Source organism: Salvia splendens, chromosome 18, assembly GCF_004379255.2.
Source record: "Salvia splendens isolate huo1 chromosome 18, SspV2, whole genome shotgun sequence".
In the NCBI taxonomy this organism is placed as follows: Eukaryota; Viridiplantae; Streptophyta; class Magnoliopsida; order Lamiales; family Lamiaceae; genus Salvia; species Salvia splendens.
Genome location: NC_056049.1, coordinates 17463688 through 17470737, shown reverse-complemented (window position 1 = coordinate 17470737; position 7050 = coordinate 17463688).

Here is a 7050-nt window from a genome sequence, read left to right as displayed (position 1 = left end):
CTGGAAACATGGTCCCCACTGTTAGTTGCTTTCTGTTTAGCTAGGTTAGGTAATTGTTTACTTAGTCTAGGGAGTAATTGTGCCTTTCGGATTTGATGTCTAATTCTAGTAAGTTTTCTGCGTCCTAGGTCTAGCGTTTACATTTCTTGCCTAGATCTAGTGATAGTTAAAATCTCAACCCCTTTGCGTGGCAGCAGCCGTTTGTTTCCATAGTCTCTTAGCACTACTTGCGAATCCATCTCTGTGGGATCGACCCCACTTCCCTATACTAATTCATAGTATTCGGGTTGAGGGATTTATTTTTGAAGGGGAGTCGAGTGTGTCCAACGACAAAAACACTGTAGTTCTCTTGAGTTCCTGGACCCAGTGATCCAGTGGATTTAAGGAGCGTTGTGTCTGGACCGAGCTTTGCATTAATTTTCATATGTGCACACTTGCTTACTCCTGAGTCTAGTCATTCGACGTTAGAGTCGAGCGAGAGGACCAGACCACTTCACAAAGTGTTCTTGAAAATATCCCGACGAGAGGAGTTGTGAGGTTTGGAGTGAAAGGCAAGCTGAAACCGTGTTTTGTAGGACCGTACGAGATTATCGACGAAGTAGGTCCTGTAGCGTATCGATTGGCGTTACCTCCCAGCTTTGGGAACGAGCACAACGTGTTCCACGTGTCGCAGTTGCGCAAGTACGTGTTCGATCCCAAGCATGTGATTCATCAAAAGGAAGTGATCCTAACCCCCGACATGAGCTACGAGGAAAGGGCCGAGGCAATCCTAGATCGGAAGGTGCAAGAGTTGCGAAACAAGTCGATAGCATCCATGAAGGTGTTGTAGAAACACCATGGTCGCGAGGAAGCCACGTGGGAGTTAGAAGATAGAATGAAAGAAAAGTACCCCGAGTTGTTTAGGTGAGATGGTCAAATTTCGGGACGAAATTTCTGTTAAGAGGGGAAGGATGTAACAAACCAAATTTTTGCGACTTTTATTTTAATATGTCGATTGGAAATTTCATTTATGGAATTAAATTGTTGCTACGGGATTGAGTTTGATTATATGGAATAAATTGTCATGGATGTTTTGGAATGAAGTGATTTATATTTTTTTTATGTGGGGGATCAATTTAAATAAAATCATGCATTTAGTTCTAGCCAAGTAAAGTGGCTATTGTCGGCCCCTCCCATTTATTGGAAATTTTATTCTTTCTTGGATTTGATTACTTGTTTTGGGATATTCATCCAAATTAAATCCAAATCATATTATCCTTAAATTGTACTACATGAAATTCGAACTCTAGCCTACCATCCTTGGGAGTTTCGAAAATCCCCTGTTTAAAATAGGAGGATGAATTATTTTCTTTGATTTAATTGGTGCCTTGTTGACTCCCTCCTTTTGAATTGAATTCAATTAAATCATGTCACATTTTATTTCTTCACCCATATGAAATAAAGAGTTGAAATAATTCCTTGGCTATTTAAATTGTTTTCGGCCCCTTCTCTTTTTTTTTTGAGGATAATTTATTTGTTTCCTTTTTTTGTGGAATCCCTTTTTATTCAACTAAATACCATACTAACACCTATGTCTAATTAATTGGGGATGTGTATATTTCCTTTTATTCCTCACCTATACCACACGCACCTATGCCTTATTTTTCCTTGTGGGAATTTATTTATTTGTTACCTATTTTACGGGAGCCCTTTTCTTATAAAGAAATTACAAAATTTAAATCATATTCTATTTAATTCGGGATTTAAATAATTCCTTGTGCATTTCCTCTTAAATTTTCGGCCCTTACCTCATTTTTTTCCTTGTTTATGGAATATTCAATGTTTTATTTCCTAAATTGTGGATCTATTTCTCTCCAAGTAAATACCAAATAATTCCTTGTAAATTCTAAGCCATAATTTTCAAAAATTATGCCTCTTTTAATTGTAAGAATTTTAATTATTGACCTCCATTTTATTCCCCCACAATTAATTAAATTTTGGAATTAACCTAGAGCTATAAAATCACCTAAACTAAACCCTAGCCTCATTTCTCCCGCAACCCTAGCCGCCCACTCTCTCTCCCTCTCTCTCTCACGCCTCTCCTCTCCCTCACTCTCATCCTCTCCAAAGACTTCTTCCACCATTGTTTCTTGCACCAATTGGAGTGGATTTTCAAGAGTTCCCGACGAATCGTGCCAACGCTTGTTTCTCTACCGTTCATTTTTCTTGATTCAAGAAGGTAAAACTAAGACTTTCTTCTCATCTCCTTCATTGAAACCTTATTCTTGATCCCTTCATGCATATAGTGTGTGGTAGGAATCATAGATCGCGAATTTAATAGGTGGGAATTTGTGTTTGCATGAGAACTTTGATGAATATGCGATTGTGAATGAGTTTATGTGCAGTTTGATTTGAATCTTTGGTGAACGATGTGAGTTTATGTGCAAACATGATTATGATAAACTTTTAAGCATGATTGTGTGTTATAAGCATAAAAAAATTGGTGTTTGGATGTGAGGAATAAACCCTATTTTTGAAATTCTTAAGCCTGAAATCTGTGATGTCGGACAGTGGATTCCGACGTAATTTTGACCCAACCAAACGATCGAATTTTGACACGAAATTTTAACTGAGTAAAAGTCAAGGTGTTTTCTGTGTTGTGTGTGAATTTCGGCCCTTTTATGAAATATGAATTTGTAATGAATTTATGAAGTCGATTGCGCAATTCTGCCAGAAACTTGTCTTCCTCGCCCAGAAAGTTTTGTTTTCTATTTGACCGACAAAATGGCCTCCTTTTGATGTAAATTTTAAACTAGATGAAATTTTAGTGTCTTATGAGCTGTGTGAAAATTTCAGACTCATTGGACATCAGATGAAATATTGGTGAATTTTTCAAATGAACTGCGCAGTGCTGCCAAAATTTTATGTTCCGACCAGAGAGTTGCATTAATGTTTTGACTGACCAAATGAACATGATTTGAGTGAGAATTTTTTAACTGGACGAACTTGAAGGTGTCTACTGTGTTGTGACCAAACTCTAGCTTCATATGAGGTCGGATGGATTTTTGGGTGATTTTACAAACCAACCGTGCAGTTCTGCCAGATTTGTTGTTATGTGGAAATATTACTTGTTGCTAAGTTTTAATGATTTATATGATGCATGTATGATTGGGAAGGTATCCTATGACGTGATTATGTGCGACACGTTGAGAAATATTATGGCATGTTTTTCTTATGTTGATGAATGTTTGGATGGGTAAATTTAAGAGAATGATAAGAGGAACGATAGGACATGCATGATAATGTGAATTGATGGAAGGCTGATTTGTATTGTGGTTTGGCAAGGGTGATTGTGGATTCATGAGCTCGAGGAACAAGAGTTTCCATAAGTTGGCTTTTGTGTTGTTTAAACGATCGAGGTGGGCTTTCTTTTCAAACCTTTTTATTTTCCGAAAATACGATGTGGTGTTAATAAGGGTGGTTTAACTTGTTATATCATGCCATGTTTTTTTTGTTTGTGAGATTGTTGCTGATGCCTAGTTCGTCTGAGCTTGCTCCGTTAGGCTATATGGTGTGTTGGCCTGATTGTGGGATCGTGAGCCGTCCTTGCTAGTCGGGCCGGTCTCGTGGGTGAATAGTGTGGCCACACTTTTCGTCGCACTGTGATATGATGATTTGATTGAGGGATGATGTGAAAAGTGGGGAGATAAATTGTCTGGCCATACTTGAAATATTTTTGTGTTCTCGTGATATTTCTTACTACATATAAAACTCGAGATCACTGGTATGGATGACATAACTATATAAAATATTTTCGGCATTGAACCCAATGAGTACAACAAGTAATCAGCCCTGCATACTCTTTTTTCTTATTGTGCTGGTTGAGCGAGGATGTTGCGGACGATGTTGAGTTGGCCTAAGAACTTAGGATGCGTTGTGTCTTCATACATAGGCGTTATCCTCGACTCTCTTTTAACATTATTTCCGCTGCTATATTTTGAACTATGTCTCCAGACTTTAATCTGTGTTTGATCATGTTTGGTGTGTTAGGTTTTTAACCGAGTATTTACAATGTTACTTTAAAATGGTGTTTACGTGATTTAAACTAAATGTTTCTTTAGAAGTTAATTGGGTTTTTAGTATTTTTTTTCTCCGCTGCTTCTTTTAAAAAAATATATATATATATATATTTATCATAGGTCGTTTCTAATTAATAGTAAATTATAACCTTAAACTTTTTAAACTAAAATATTTTTTCTTCCTTTAAGCTAATTGAGTTTTCGTAACATGTTATCCTTGTAAGTTGTCGTTTTTGTCGTCCCTTGGTCACGATCGCCGTGTTTGTAGTACCCCTAGTATGGGCGGTCGTGACAGCAATTCCTCCTCCTGTTCCTTGGTCAAGTTGCTATTTATGATAACGGGAAAAGTCTCATTCTCTTCTAGATAAGCATACTTGAGGCCTGGTGGGAGCACTTTCAGTTCTTTCTTCAGGGTGTTTGCCTCTTGAGGCAAGGGATTTTTCTCTGTTCCATCAGATATCATTTCTTCCCCTGACCTAGAAGAACCTTCCACGCTCGCCACGTGAGGTGTCCTCCTTGACTTAGCTACTCCTGGATTTGTACAGAACTCTGAAATAGCTTCGGTCAGCTCCTCATCTGTCAAATCTTTTGTGTTCATTGCCTTGCCCCATCCAGCTACCTCTCTGTCAATAGAGTGACTTAATTCTGAATTAACCACCTGCTCCTTCATCAACTCAGTCTCAAGATATTCCTGGACCAAGGGGTTAATAACATCGATAGCATGCAAATTTCCAACATCTAAAGGTTTCTTCATTGCTTTATCGATGTTAAATGTATATTTCTCCCCATTATAATCCAGTCATATGGTCCCATCAAAAACATCAATTATGGTCTTAGCGGTACAGAGAAAAGGTCTTCCTAGAAGCAAACCGCTAGACTCAGCAGATTCATTATCACTCATTTTAATAACATGGAAATCGGCCAGATACAGAAAATCATGCACTTTGAAAATAACATTTTCTAAAACTCCCTCTGGACAAATGCACGACCGATCCGCCAATTGGATTACCACCCTTGTATCTACCATCCCTACTCCTACCAGCTTCTTGTAAATGGAAAGCGGTAAAATATTTATCGATGCCCTTAAATCACACATAGCATGCTATATTCTGACATCCCCGATTGAGATGGGTAAGGTGAACATACCTGGGTCAGTGCATTTTGATGGCATCCTTCGCTTCTGAATTACTGCTGACACATTTTCTCCAATTAGAATCTTCCCACTGGGTCTGGTCTTCCCAACTATAAACTCCTTAATGAATTTGTTGAAGACCGGCAACTTCAAGGCTTGTAGAAATGGTAAATTAATCTCCAACTTCCCGAAAATGTCCATGAAGTCTACCGGTTCTTCCTTCTTTTTCTTAGCTTCCCCTCGGCTCGGGAATGGTTTCAGTAGTTTTCCTACTCCAGTAGATCCTCCAGCTGAGGGCTCACTAGTTCCTTTTCTCACCTCCTCATTCTCTACTTCCGGCTCTGGATCTATGAAAAATGGCTCTGCTTCTTTAGGTAATGGCTTCTCCAAATCTCTTGCCCTAAGGTCATCTGGTCTAACGGAACTGCTTCCCTTTAAGTTCCCAGGTCTAGAGGTTGAACCCTTTTCGTCCCTGCTTCCTGTGGGGTTTGTCTCCTCATTCGTCCTTATCTTTGGACCTTCATACCCCTTTCCGGATCTTATAGTGATCAGACTGATGTTAGCTCTATCTGACGGCCTTACTGAGGCAGGGATCTTCCCTTCATTCCCTCGCATCTTGGTCAAGGAAATTGCTATCTGAGACAGTTGCTTCGCCAACACATCTATTGCCGCATTTTGCTCCTGCTGAGCATCCTGAAGCTTGTGGACTACGTCATTGTTCGATTGCAAGTTGTTCTGCATATGCTGTTGAGAATTGACGAGGTCATGCACCATTTCATCCAGATTCCTTGGTGGTTTAGAATTAGACTGGCCAGGACTTGGTCTTGGACCCAGATGCGGACCACTTCCTTGATTCTGGCGGAAGTTTCCTTGACCTCCTGAATTGTTGTTATACTGATTTCCTGGCCCTTGGTAGTTGGTTTGGAAATTCCTTTAGTGCACTGGTACATAAGAGTTCCTTGATGGTTTTGGTTCATGTTCCCCCAATTCGGATGATCTCCCTGGTTTCGATTATTCCGGTTGCCCTGCCCCTCTTGACTCCTTCCAGACCAGTTACCCTGCCTCTCGGGCTGAGGGGAAAACGGGATACTCTGTTGTGGTGTTGGCTGGCTCTGTTCGTTGTCCGACCATCTAAAATTAGGATGGTTCCTCCAGGGTGCGTCTCTTTGTCTTCCTGGATTCCAACTTCCGTCGGGATTTCAACTTCCCATCGCTTTAGCTTGGGCCTGGTACTCTCCTTCCTGAGGTCCATAATATTGCTGAAGTTGACTATCTCCTAGACCCGGAGGTTTTCCTTCGCTTGTGAGGTTGGTAGTTTGGTCTTCTCGTTTGCGTTCAACAGTGCTTTCTCAAGCCTGTCGATCCTTGCCTCTACCTCTCATCATCTTGCTCCCTCATTGCATTCACTGATCCTCTCTTCACAAAATTCCTTGGGTTATCGTATGCCTTCTAGGCATCTATCAATTTCCCCAGGATCTCTCTCGCTTCGCTTCCCTTATTCCTTGTAAAATTTCCCCCGCTCGAGGAGTTCATTAAATCCCTTGACTCAGGGTTTGCTCCTTCATAGAATAGATAATAGGTCTCTGCCTCTATCATCCTGTGATTTGGGCACGCATCCAACAACCCTTTGAACCTCGACCAATATTGACTCACCGACTCGTCGTAGTCCTGCTTACACCCCACTATTTCTTTCTTCAGAGCATTTATGTTGTTGGAAGTAAAAAAGTAATCAAGGAACTCCAGTTTGAAATCCCTCCATGTGCGGATAGAATCCGGGGGTAACCTTAATAACCACGTGTTGGCTTCCCCCTTCAAGGCAAAAGGAACCGCACGCAGGCGATAATCCTCCTCTGTTGCATC